Below are 14,206 nucleotides of genomic sequence, written 5' to 3'. Positions count from 1 at the left end.
TTACCCAGAATACTTTTGCCATCACTTCAGGCCAAATCCAACCTGTCTTTCAAAGTCCAGTTCAACTGGTGCTCCTGCAAAGACTGGCTAATCTTATCTGCGTTTCCTCTGGATTTCTGTCACTGAAGGAGGCAGCTATGGTATAAATGACTGAATCTGTGAATTGATATCAGGACCTGGTTCTGCTACTCCTTAGCTATCTCTTATTACCTCTCTGAGCCTCAATTTTTCTTATATAAAATAGAGATAGAAATGTCTACCCCATGGAGTTAAAATTTCTTTTGGTTCTTTTGATTTTGAGTGACAACAAAACCCAACCCAAACTGGCTTCTGATGAAACAGCATTTATTGATTTATATAGGTGAAAAGTTTAGGGGCAGAGATGGCTTCAGGCATGGGTGAAGTCAAATCTCAAATGATATAATCAAGCCTCTGTATCTTTCCTTCTTTCAGTTCTGCCTTTCGCTCTGTCACCTTCAGGGTCAGGTTCAAAGAGTGGCAAGCATTTCCAGAACCCACAGTCTTCATGCTTCAAGTCCAGCAGACAAACTTGAGAATCTCTTTCTCAGAAGTCCCAACTAGGGAATTCCCTGGCGGGCCCAGTGGTTAGGACTCCGCGCCTTCACTTTCACTGCCGAGGGCCCGAGTTGGATCCCTGGTCGAGGGAATTAAGATCCTGCAATCTGTGCAGTGTGGCCCAAAAAAAAAAAAAAAAAGTACCAACTGTATTTTCATTGCTCTCGGTGGGTCATGTTCCCATCCCTGAGGTGGTCACTATGGCCAGGAGAACTTGATGCTTGGGTTGGCTGCGGCCCAGGAGACTTGTTCTGCCTCAGACCCTCGGTGCAGCCCTGGCAGCAGCACACAGGATCAGAGTGGGTGGGTGGAGATTCTTCACTGAGAAGTTAGGGTACACTTACCAGAGGGGGAAAGGATGCTGAATGAGAATAACGGCGGATGTCCATCACAAGTATGTCGAGGATCAAATGAGATAATATAAGGAAACTGACCTCAGAAAGTCCCATCCAAATATAAATGATGATTATTCTTTGGTTATCTCTCTCTTGTGGCATGAAGCCACTCTCTTCCTTTGATTACAGCATCAAGGAAGCATCAAGTTCATGCTGTATCTCCCCTACTGCACCCTGAGCATTTAGGGAGCAGGATTTGTGTCCTAGTCATCTCTGGGCCATTTCACCACTTCTAACTCAGCACCCGGAAAATAGGAAGTACTCAAAAATTGATTACAGAGTAACTGAATGAGCCTAAAATCCAAAGCGTTCCCCAGAATTGTGCTAATCCCTAGGCCAAACTCTTGAAGGCCTGGGAGAACTTTACACTTTCATTGCAGTCATAGGTAAGTCAGCTCTAGCTTTTTTCATCGTGGGTTGGGGTTAGGGTGAGAAATAGTTTCAGGAAGGTGTGTCCTTGCATTGATTTGTTGACACGGCCAACCAAAGGCTATTCAGAGAAAAGAAAAGTCCTTCTGGTTTCTTTGTTGACTTATTTGATTTCTGGTTTATTTTTCTCTTCCTGCCCTCACTGTTAGCAGGGTGAGCTTCAGGAAAGTACAGACTGAATGAAAGAATTTCCCAAAGGCACAGACCAGCAGGACAGGTTTGGGGCTCCCTCCTGCTTCTTGAGGCCTGAGCGTCCAGGAAGTTTTGAGTTTAATTAAGGGAACTGGATATCAGATCTAGTTGAGCAGTTGGAAGACCAGCCCAGTGAATCTGTTCTGTGTCTCTGCAGTTGTATTCATTTCCTTAGATTTCCTGTCTGAACACAGAGACTGGAGCTACTGGAGCCATACTGGAGTTTAGGAAACGAACTCTTAAGAGAGAGGATGAAGGACCCAGATCACCTCTTGAAATAGTCTACAGCTGACTGCTGCTCCAAAGTTGGCCTGGACCTGCTTTTTTGGCTGATTTTGCAATAAAAACACTAACTCTTCAGCCACAAGTGTTAAGTAGGAAAGGCGATATGGTTTAACATATAAATATATGGAAGCTGTAGGGACCCACTAATTTTCAACCTGCCCTCTCTTTTGTGGTAGCAATAATCCTAATCCAGAAACCTGGGCCCTAACAGGGCAGAAACAACGGGGACAGTTTTTTTTTTTTGCGGTACGCGGGCCTCTCACTGTTGTGGCCTCTCCCGTTGCCGAGCACAGGGTCCGGACGCGAAGGCTCAGCGGCCATGGCTCACTGGGCCCAGCCGCTCCGCGGCATGTGGGATCCTCCCGGACCGGGACACGAACCCGTGTCCCCTGCATCGGCAGGCAGGCTCTCAACCACTGCGCCACCAGGGAAGCCCGGGACAGTTTTTTAGAGAAGGAAAATTACATGATTATAGGTATTGTGAACGTGGACCTAAGTACTTGACTGAGTTGCAGTCATTGTTGGAAACTGTTTTAGCTCCTGTATATCAAAGAAAATTGCTGATGGGCGGGGGAGTGGGAATGAGAATTGTCCAAGGGCACTGTTATCAGGTCAGGAGTCGCCAAAGGAAAATCTGATCTGGGCGGGTCAGCAGCACCCAGCCTGCTGCTTGGTGGGCTTGAGAACACAGGCTGGGTGTTGCTTAAAAGGAACTCCCTATTCTCTATCTTCATTTCCTGGACTGTCCAAGTCAGTGCAGATTCATTTCTGGAAGGATATCCCTTGACCTTACCTCCCCTCCGTGTCTCTGTCACTTCCCCAGTTGGCATTTTATCTCTCTTCCTGACACTGGCTTCCTCTTCGGGCCTCAGCAGTGTTCTCACAACTTTTTTGCATAACACTCTCTTTGCCTGAACCTGCTGTTTGGTCTCTCTTCCCCACAGGTAGTCACAGGTGTTCTGCCCAGGCACCTGCAGCAGCACAGCCTTAGAGAAAGGGCCTGGACTTAGAAGCTACACAGAGGTGAGTTCTAATCCTAGTTCTGCCATTTATTAACAGGATGAACTTGAGCAAGTTATTTCATTTCTCTGAGGTTTCAGTGTCCTTATCTGTAAAATGGGGATAATCTTTCTTACTGGGTTTCTATGAGGATTTGATAAGATAAAGGACCTAGGACAGTGAGCAGGTTGACCGTTTGTAAATGGCAGCTCTTGTTAAGGGTGAAGAGCAGGCTGGCGAGGACACATTGTACAAATGCCCCCTTCCCACCTCACCAGTGATAGCATCTGACCAACAGAATCAGGCGTTTACCCTAGCGGAAAACTCCTGCATAGATGGAGCCTCCACTTCCTCATTTGTAACGTGCTGTAATATTTCACAGTCGGTTAGTCAGGAAATTGTTCTTGATATCTAGCCTAAGTTCCTCCTGCTACCGTGTGTCATATCACAATTTTTAAAAAATGACACACAAACAGACCCATGAAAATGAGCAGATTTTTCTGTGAGTCAGAGGCATTCACAGGCCTTGGGTTTACTCTTATCTTCAAGAAACCAGGGAATATTTGTTGTGTGACCGCTGCAGACCAGAAACTTGTGCTGGGCTTTGCTGGGAAGCTCCAGAGAGGTGTGACAAGACTCTCTTGGGACTCATGTCTCGTTTGGACCAGTGGTCTCAGTCTCTCTCCCTCTCTTTTAATTTTTTGGTTACAGATGAATGACTAATCCTAATTTATAAAGCCTGGGAAGACAGCAAAGCAATTTAGTAGGACTGATCATGCTGGTAGCTAATCACAAATAGCAACTTGGCTCTGACAAGGATTGAAATAAAAATTGTCTTTGTCTTTGAGATTTAAGCAGAAGACACCAACCAGCCCCATGCAGCAGATTATTTTGTTTAACTATGCGTGTGCATTTTGCAGCTAATCCTTCTTACTGGGCTATTACTATGAATCACGTCTTTTCAGCTATGTAGCGCCAGATCTCAGTGTCTGAGAAGCTCCTGTGGGAAGAAAATGTTTGCAGACTTCCACATATGTCTACCCTATGGAGGTACTCTAAAGTTGTAGGCTGAGCTGCAAACTGGCCACCTGTGGACCACAGACAGCCCGTAGATGTGTGCTGTTTGGCCCCGTAGTGTTTTGTTTTTGTTCTTTTAGTTGAATTGGTTGCCCTAATCTAAAACTCCACAAGATTCACATGATCCAGTTTTTTGGCTTCTCTTGAAAAAGGGAAGATCTGGCAACACTGAAGCTGCATTTCCTCACAGTAGTATCACCTGGGCCTGAGCGGAGATGCTCCCTGCAGACAGAGGCACCGTTTCCTACTGCTTCATTCCCACTCATTTTCCTTCATGTATAGATCCTGCCTGGGCCTTGAAGGCATTTAAACTGGGGGCTCCTGGCCTGTGAAGTCCCCTTTGGTCACTGATAGCACAGCTGCTAGTGATCTGTTCCTTTGGACACTCTAACCTCTCTTCCTACACCAGAAACCAGTGTTTGTAATTTCTACAGATATCAGCAGAAATCAGTTGTGATCCCAGCATAAGTCAGTGTTTGTGATTCTTGCAGCTATGTCTTCCCTGCGTTTATAATAAATGCCGCAGTTGAAGACACGTGTCATGTTACCAGTAGGTTCTCATGTGAGGATCAATGGCATGAACCCCTATTTGAAATTTGCCTCACCACACTGTTTCTAGGTTGTTCAAAGTCCAGGGGGCTTCTGTCTGGGCAGAGGAACATTCTCTACAACTTCCGGTATAACTGATGCTCAATTTATCCAATTTATATGCCTAATAAACAAACAAAACTCATAAATTTTGGGGGGGAGGGTTTCATTTTACTTTATTTTTTCTTAACATCTTTATTGGAGTGTAATTGCTTTACAATGGTGTGCTAGTTTCTGCTGTATAACAAAGTGAATCAGTTATACATATACATATTTCCCCATATCTCCTCCCTCTTGCGTCTCCCTCCCACCCTCCCTATCCCACCCCTCTAGGTGATCGAGCTGATCTCCCTGTGCTATGCAGCTGCTTCCCACTAGCTATCTATTTTACATTTCGTAGTGCATATATGTCCATGCCACGCTCTCACTTTGTCCCAGCTTAGCCTTCCCCCTCCCCGTGTCCTCAAGTCCATTCTCTACATCTGCATCTTTATTCCTGTCCTGCCCCTAGGTTCTTCAGAACTATTTTTTTTTTTAGATTCCATATTCATGTGTTAGACTAAGGTATTTGTTTTTCTCTTTCTGACTTGCTTCACTCTGTATGACAGACTCTAGGTCCATCCACCTCACTACAAATAACTCAATTTTGGTTTTTTTTATGGCTGAGTAATATTCCATTGTATATATGTGCCACATCTTCTTTATCCATTCATCTGTCGATGGACACTTAGGTTGCTTCCATGTCCTGGCTACTGTAAATAGAGCTTCAGTGAACATTGTGGTACATGACTCTTTTTGAATTATGGTTTTCTCAGGGTATATCCCCAGTACTGGGATTGCTGGGTCATATGGTAGTTCTATTTTTAGTTTAAGGAACCTCCATACTGTTCTCCATAGTGGTTGTATCAATTTACATTCCCACCAACAGTGCAAGAGGGTTCCCTTTTCTCCACATTCTCTCCAGCATTTATTGTATGTAGATTTTTTGATGATGGCCATTCTGACTGGTGTGAGGTGACACCTCATTGTAGTTTTGATTTGCATTTCTCTAATGATTTGTAATGTTGAGCATCCTTTCATGTGTTTGTTGGCAATCTGTATATCTTCTTTGGAGAAATGTCTATTTAGGTCTTCTGTCCATTTTTGGATTGGGTTGTTTGTTTTTTTGATATTGAGCTGCATGTGTTGCTTGTAAATTTTGGAGATTAATCCTTTGTCTGTTGCTTCATTTGAAAATATTTTCTCCTATTCTGAGGGTTGTCTTTTCGTCTTGTTTATGGTTTCCTTTGCTGTGCAAAAGATTTTAAGTTTCATTAAGTCCCATTTGTTTATTTTTAAAACTAATACATTTTTAAAAGTTTCTTAAACTACAGTTTTACATTTAAATCCCGTTATAAAATGTTTCTTTTGGGTGAAAATAAAAGGAAGCCCTGACTCAAAATGGCTTAAACAATAAGGAAGTGTATTATCTCACATGACATGAAGATCTGAGGTGGGATGGGCTGTGGGCATGGTGTGCCCAGGCTGCAGCTCCACTTTATTATGATTCTCTTGGCTCTGCCCTTCTCTGTGTCCTGGTAGAAGCCTCAGGCTTGTAGCAGTGTGGCTGTAGCAATGACATTATCATATCCAGACACAACAATTCAGAGAAAGTGGGACTTTTATTTCCCTTTTTTGGGACTGTGGAAACCTCTCTCAGAAGCCCCACATGGACTTTAACTCCCATCTCATTGGCCAGAGTTGTATCACATGCCTGTTCCTAAACCAATCACTGGCAAGGAGAATGGGACTGCCCGTTGGCTTTTATTAATTATCTCAGAGTGGAATGAGCGCTGAGAAGTCCATGATAATGATCACCTCATCACTTACTCAAATTCCCTTAAACAATCCAAGTTATAATCACAAATCCAATAAGACTGATTTCTCAAACACTGAAACATCCCAACACACCAAATAGCAGACAGAATCATGAAAATAAAATAATCACAAAGGCTCTAACCACATTTAAGTCTAACTTCAAAATATTAAAACCATGGATTTAATTTCTTTTTCATTACTTCTATACTTATTTGTAGAAGTAATATTTATTTTGATACTTTTCTATGTTACAGTGATTTTACTAGACCCCAAATTAAAATAATACCATTTCATACTGGCCATGGTTGTAGGTTATTTATGTAGGTTGGGGTTATTTATAATTGATTCTTGGCTGGAGCAGGGGATTTGGTGGCACCTTCTAAACTTGAGCTGGCATGCATCAGGCTGCCCTCCCCCCTTTTATAACAGCTTTATTGTGATAAAATTTACATACCATACCGTTCATCATTTAAAGTATACAGTTCAATAGCTTTTAGCATACTCATAGAGTTATGCCACCATCACCCAATCAATTTTAGAGCATTTTCATCATTCCAATGGGAAACCCATTAGGAGTCACTCCCCGTTTCCCCACTCCTCTGAGCCCCAGGCAACCATCAGTCTATTTTCTGTCTCTATGGATTTGCCTATTCTGGACATTTCATACAAATGGAATCATACACCCTGTGGAGGCTGGGTCCCTTTTAATCATTACACTTTACTTGCTCCATCAGTGACATCTGTCATGCCTATACCTTCCATGGGGGATTTCCTGAAATTATGTATTTTATAGTTTTGCTTAGTTAGTACAGGCATACCTCATTTTATTGTGCTTTGCTTATTGCACTTCACAGATACTGTGCTTTTTATAAATTGAAGGTTTGTGGCGACCTTATGTTGAACAAGTCTATCGGCACCATTTTCCCCACAGCATTTGCTCACTTCACATCTCTGTGTCACATTTCAATAATTCTCCCAATATTTCAAACTTTTTCATTCTTATTATATTTTTATGGTAAGCTGTGGACAGTGATCTTTGATATTACTATTGCATAAAAATTATGACTCACTGAAGGTTCAGGTGATGGTTAGCATTTTTTAGCAATGAAATATTTTGTAATGAAGGTAGGTACATTGGTTTTATGGACAGTGCTATTCTTGCACACTTAATAGACTACAATATAGTGTGAACATAACTTTTCTATGCACTGGGAGCCAAAAAATTCATGTGACTCGCTTTATTGCAATATATGCTTCATTGTGGCTGGAACTGAACCCGCAGTATCTCTGAAGTATGCTTGTATTATATAATTGGTTGTACTGCCTTTGTTATGTATTTACACTGTTGTTTGGAATGATTGGAAATATAAACGTGCCTTATATATTAAGCATTCACTCCCTTCTTTTCTTCCTCCGTGCCTTCCTTCCTTTCGAAAATAAGTGTTGAGCATCTTCTCTGTATCAGGTATTGTGCCAGGCACTTGGAGTCCAACAATGAACATGCGGGTAGGCCCATCCCTTCATGACTTAGAATTGGGTGGAGGTCCTGTCCTTTCTGCTGATGACGAGGAGGCCATGCCATGTGGGTGCTGCTGAGCACCATTCCAGGACTGTTCAGGGTCCTCAGAATAGCTTCCTGCTCCTTTTCATATTTCCTATCTTCCCCTACCTCTCCTACCATCTAACCTTTGACATACTATCTTCAGGTGTATACTTACCATCATTTATGCAAACTTTTCCATACATGCTTAATTATCTTATTTTCACAATAGCAACTCATGAAATACGTATCAGATTTGCTTTGCTACCAAGTTTTATTTGATTACAACACTAAGCTGTTCATTTGTTTCATATTTATATCTAGATTCTTCCCCCAAAAGGATTAAAATTGAAACAGAACACAGGTCATTTATAAATAGCCAAGGTATAGATGTTAACAGCTAAGAAAATCTTTCTTATAGCTGAGCACTAAATTTATCTTGGACCAGAAAAAGAATGCAACCAAATTTGCATCAATGGAGAGACTTCTGAATGGTGATAGATGATTCAAATAAAGATTATAAAAGAGGAGGGATTATAATCGTAGGTTTGGTGTGGGGTTCAAAATTAAGGAAGCAGAAGGTATATTAAATAACTATATTTTTACATTAGAATAAATAAGAGTTGGATAAAAGTGGAAATATTTAATGCAAACTGATGTGGACTTAGAAAGAAAGATATTCATCAGGTTTGTCACCTGGAAACAACTTGACTCACTACCAAATTGATTGGCACACCCAACATCCGGATTTTGGATTCTACCATGCTCCTTAAAAAAAGCCAAGACCTTTAAAAGCATAGCCAATTCCATGTCTTGGAACAGGGAAAGACAAGGAGGAGCCTGTAACATCTGAGAAAAGGATGCTTCCAAAAATATTTAAAATAGTGCTGATTGGACACTGAAGCCAATATAACAGGGCTCTCAGCGGTCGTGTTGTGATTCTTTTGAGCATCAAAAAAGAATAATAATTACAGTTAATTATAACATTTCTAAAGTCCATGATTCAAAGTGAAAAGTTTTAAAGAGGCATATAAAAAGGTAATTATAACACCAAATGGGACTTCCCTGGTGGCGCAGTGGTTAAGAATCCGCCTGCCAATGCAGGGGACCCAGGTTCAATCCCTGGTCTGGGAAGATTCCCACATACCGCGGAGCAACTAAGCCCGTGCACCACAACTATTGAGCCTGCGCCCTAGAGCCTGCGAACCACAACTACTGAAGCCTGCATGACCTAGAGCCTGCGTGCTGCAACTACTGAACCCGCATGCCACAACTACTGAAGCCACAACTACTGAAGCCCTCTGCAACAAGAGAAGCCACCGCAATGAGAAGCCTGCACACCGCAATGACGAGTAGCCCCCACTCGCCGCAACTAGAGAAAGCCTGCACTCAACAACAAAGACCCAACACAGCCAAAAAACAAAAAGAAACAAACAAAAAACACCAAATGAGGCTAAATATAATAAAATATATTTAAATTCTTGTTAATTTTCAAAGTAGGTATTACTGTTTTTGACCGCTTTGTTTCTTCTGGTAAATACATTTCATGTATTTCTGGGGCTCAGGGCAGGCCACCTCAAAATGTACCTCAATGGCATATAGATTATTTTGAATTAAAGTTACTTAAGAAACGGCCAACATAAGAGGGACACTCTGACCCTCCCCTCGGTCTCCCTGAAAGCAGGAAATCAGTCTCTCATGTGAAAGGTGCCCTCCCTGCATCTGGAGGTAGAAAGGACCCTTATTACTAGAGGTAAGGGGTCTCCCTGAAAGCAGGAAATCAATCTCTCATGTGAAAGGTGCCCTCCCTGCATCTGGAGGTAGAAAGGACCCTTATTACTAGAGGTAAGGAAGTCAGGCCACGAAGCCTGTATAGACAAACCTGTTACTTCTTTAATGTACTCCCCCAAGCCCAACTCTGTTTAGATTCTTCACTAACTGAGCAGCCAACACATAAGTTTCTTTGTCCTGTCACTTCTTCACAAATTTATTGTTTTGTTTTGGTTTTTTGTCTAAAAGGTATAAAAGTTGCCTGCTTTGGCCACTACTTAAGTCTCATTTCTATGGCACCTCCAAGTGCATGAATTAAAATTTGTTTCTTTTCTCCTGTTAATCTGTTTTGTGTCAGTTTTATTATTAGTCCCACAGGAACTCAAGTGGGGTAAAGGGGAAATTTCCACTTCCCCAACAGTATAAAGTATAAGTATATATTTCCCTCAGTGTAATGAGGGACGAATGTATACAGGGAACAAAAGTAAGCCAAAGAATTATGTAAAAACCAGAAATTATACTAAGAACAGGAAAATAGGATTAACCTGATGGTCACATAATAACCAGGTAAACAGGGGGTCTGATAATGCGTTACAAGATGGGGCATCAATCAAATATCATAAGGAAAGAAAGCTGACTCGCAAGTTTCCATCCTTTGTTTCCTGGGAAGTAAAATCTGCTGATGATTCTACTAATGTATCAAAGGTTAGATGAGGGAGAGATGGGGAAAGATTGGAAATATGAGAAGGAGCAGGAAGCTATTCTGAGGACCCTGAACAGTCCAGGAGTGGTAAACTCAGCAGCACCCACATGGCATGGCCTCCTCAAGTCATCAGCAGAAAGGACGGGACCTCCACCCAACTCTAAGTCCATGAGGGGAAGCGCCAACTCGCATGTTCATTGTTGGACTCCCAGTGCCTGGCACAATACCTGATACAGAGAAGATGCTCAACACTAATTTGTGGAAGGAAGAAAGAAAGAAGAAAAGGAAGGAAGGCACTGAGGAAGAAAAGAAGAGAGTGAAGAATGGAAGATTTTTTTTTTCTTTTTGACATTGCTGATTTTCCCTCCATTTTTATTGAGGTATAATTGACAAATATAAATAGTATATGTTTAAGGTATATGACCTGAATTTTTTTTTTATAAATTTATTTTATTTTATTTTTGGCTGCGTTGGGTCTTTGTTGCTGCGTGTGGGCCTTTTCTAGTTGCGGTGAGCGAGGGCTACTCTTTGTTGCGGTGCACGGGTTTCTCATTGTGGTGGCTTCTCTTGTTGCAGAGCACGGGCTGTAGGTGCAGAGGTTTCAGTAGTTGTGGCTCACGCATTCTAGAGCGCAGGCTCAGTAGTTGTGGTGCACGGGCTTAGTTGCTTCGCGGCATGTGGGATCTTCCCGGACCAGGGCTTGAAACCGTGTCTCCTGCATTGGCAGGCAGATTCTTAAACACTGCACCACCAGGGAAGCCATTATTTGATGTTTTGATATATGTATACATTGTGAAATAATTCCTCCAGTCAAGCTAATTAACATAGCCATCACCTCACGTAGTTACCAGTTACCATTCTTTTTTGGTGGTAAGAACACTTAAGATCTACCCTCTTAGCAAATTTCAAGTATACACTACAGTATTGTTGACTATATTCACATTGCTGTACATCAGAACTTATTCATCTCGTAAAACTGAAACTTTGTGCCCTTGATCAACATTTCCCTACTTCTGCCTCCCCCCAGCCCCTGGCAACTATCATGGGCACGAACCCATGTCCCCTGCATTGGCAGGCGGACTCTCAACCACTGCACCACCAGGGAAGCCCCAAATGTATATTTATTATAAATCACGATGTCAAATAGCCAAAGCACCATTCTTTTTTTTTTTTTTTTGCCTTCGTACTTCTGTGCATGCAGCTAGCTACTTCTTTCTTTCTGGAATGTCCTTCCTTCTCTTCTACAGCTATCTGTGAACTTTCACTAATTCTCAAGACTCAATCTCCATGTCTAACAAGGGCTTAATCTCTGAAATATACAAACAGCTCATACAACTCAACAACAAAAAAACAAACAACCCAACGGAAAAATGGGCAGAAGACCTTAATAGACATTTCTCCAAAGGAGACATACAGACAGCCAGTAGGCACATGAAAAGATGCTCAACATCATTAATTATCAGAGAAATACAAATCAAAACTACAATGAGGTATCACCTCACACCGGTCAGAATGGCCATCATTAAAAAGTCTACAAATAACAAATGTTGGAGAGGGTGTGGAGAAAAGGGAATCCTCCTACACTGTTGGTGGCAATGTAAGTTGGTACAGCCACTATGGAAAACACTATGGAGGTTCCTCAGAAAACTAAAAATAAAATTACCATATGATCAAGCAATCCCACTCCTGGGAATATACCCAGACAAAACTGTAATTCAAAAGATACATACATACATACATACATACATACACAATAGTGCTGTTCACAGCAGCACTATTCACAATAGCCAAAACAAGGAAACAAGCTAAATGTCCATCAACAGATGAATGGATAAAGAAGATGTGGTACGTATATACAATGGAATACTCAGCCATAAAAAAGAACGAAATAACGCCATTTGCAACAACATGGATACAACTAGAGATTATCATACTAAGTGAAGTAAGTCAGAAAGAGAAAGACAAATACCATATGATATCACTTATATGTGGAATCTAAAATATGGCACAAATGAACCTATCTACAAAACAGAAATAGACTCACAGACATGGAGAACAGACTTGTGGTTGCCAAGGGGGAGGAAGTAGGGGAGAGGGAGAGGGATGGACTGGGAGTTTGGGGCTGGTAGATGCAAACTATTACATTTAGAATGGATAAACAAGGTCCTATCACATAGCACAGGGAACTATATTCAATATCCTGTAATAGACCATAATGGAAAACAATATAAAAATGAATGTATATATGTGTATAACTGAGTCACTTTGCTGTACAGCAGAGATTGGTACAGCATTGTAAATCAACTATACTTCAATAAAATGAAAAAAAAAGACTCAATCTCCACATCTGAGAAGCTTCTCCTAACTCTACCCTCATCCCTATTCTCAGTGGGTCAGGCTGACATGGAGTTTTCATGCATTCCATGGGGCAGTAGATATGGCCTTGGTCTCAGTGACAGATGATTAAATCAGGATTTTCATTGCAACATGGGGTTCAGCCTAAACTCCAGCTAGTGATGTTGGAGGAGGCTTTCAGAGTTAACCCTGTCACACAATTCTTACAGTTACAAGATCAGATTTTGCTGCTTTTGCACCTTGAGCAAACCACCCAACCCTAAGGCCTCAGAAGGTTTTGTCCTTGTTGGCATCAGAATTCCATTATTCTCCTCCTTCCTGTTTTTCACGACTGCCCCTCCCATTTGGATGGGCTTTAGTGACTATGCCACGCTTTCACAGCTGTTATTTTATTTGATCCTCACAATAACGCCATGAGGCGGAGAGAGCTGTTTTCACCAGCTGAGGAGACTGCAATTTGTCCTGGTTCTGAGAACTTGAATCCTGGTATCGGTTTATGAAACTTCCCATGGAACCAGAAGCTTCCTCTCAGGAAAGCTTTGGGGTAATGGCAGTCACAAAGATGCTATCAGCCCCTGAGTGGCCAGGGGCCGGACACCACTCCCACATCTGCCGGCTTCAGCACAGTTGCTCAGCATTTCTGCTTCTTGTTGCCAGATTGTGCCCACTGATTACAGGGCATTTCAGTGATGGGATAAAATTCATATTTTATTTAAAAATTTTCTCCGCCTGTTTGGTCCTCTTCCTTCCGCTTTAGTGTGTGTTGTGCATCTGTATTACCCAGACCTCCTGAGGAGAATTTTTTTTAAAATTTATTTTATTTATTTATTTTTGGCTGCGTTGGGTCTTCGTTGCTGTGCACAGGCTTTCTCTAGTTGTGGTGAGCGGGGACTACTCTTCGTTGTGGTGTGCGGGCTTCTCATTGCGGTGGCTTCTCATTGTGGAGTACGGGCTCTAGGTGCGCGGGCTTCAGTAGTTGTGGCACACGGGCTCAGCAGTTGTGGTTCGCGGGCTCTAGAGTGCAGGCTCAGTAGTTGTGGTGCACGGGCTTAGTTGCTCCGCGGCACGTGAGATCTTCTCAGACCAGAGCTGGAACCCATGTCCCCTGCATAGGCAGGCGGATTCCTAACCACTGCACCACCAGGGAAGCCCTAGGAGAATGTTTTCCTTCTTAATCTTATAAGGGGTCATGATGACCCGCTTCGTATGTGCAGATCTGATTGTGTCCACTGTCAGTATGTCTTTTGGTGTAGAACCCTTTGTCTCAAAAACTTATATACCTGTGCTTTGACCTCTAACAGGCAGAACGGTCCTCAGAGCTTTCTGCGAGACTGCTTCTTGCATTATAATCCTCAGGTTGGCTTGAATAAAATCTTCCATTTCTTTCTTAGATTGACTATCAGTTGATTTTTTTCTTCGACACAGACCTTTGGCCAAGAT

The 14,206-nt window shown here is 42.2% G+C and overlaps 1 protein-coding gene across 1 annotated transcript in view; it reads left to right on the top strand.

Moving 5' to 3' along the window:
• Window positions 1–2,795: 2,795 nt before the first annotated feature.
• The window catches only part of SWAP70 (switching B cell complex subunit SWAP70), a 90,092-nt gene continuing 78,681 nt past the window's right edge, over window positions 2,796–14,206 (top strand). Inside the window, exon 1 of the mRNA XM_024757006.1 lies at window positions 2,796–2,900. The gene's annotated coding sequence lies outside the window, so the exon portion shown is untranslated. The remainder of the gene's footprint in view (window positions 2,901–14,206) is intronic.

This window comes from Neophocaena asiaeorientalis, unplaced genomic scaffold, assembly GCF_003031525.2.
Source record: "Neophocaena asiaeorientalis asiaeorientalis breed wild unplaced genomic scaffold, Neophocaena_asiaeorientalis_V1.1 scaffold504, whole genome shotgun sequence".
Lineage (NCBI taxonomy): Eukaryota > Metazoa > Chordata > Mammalia > Artiodactyla > Phocoenidae > Neophocaena > Neophocaena asiaeorientalis.
This window is presented reverse-complemented; position numbering and strand designations above follow the sequence as displayed.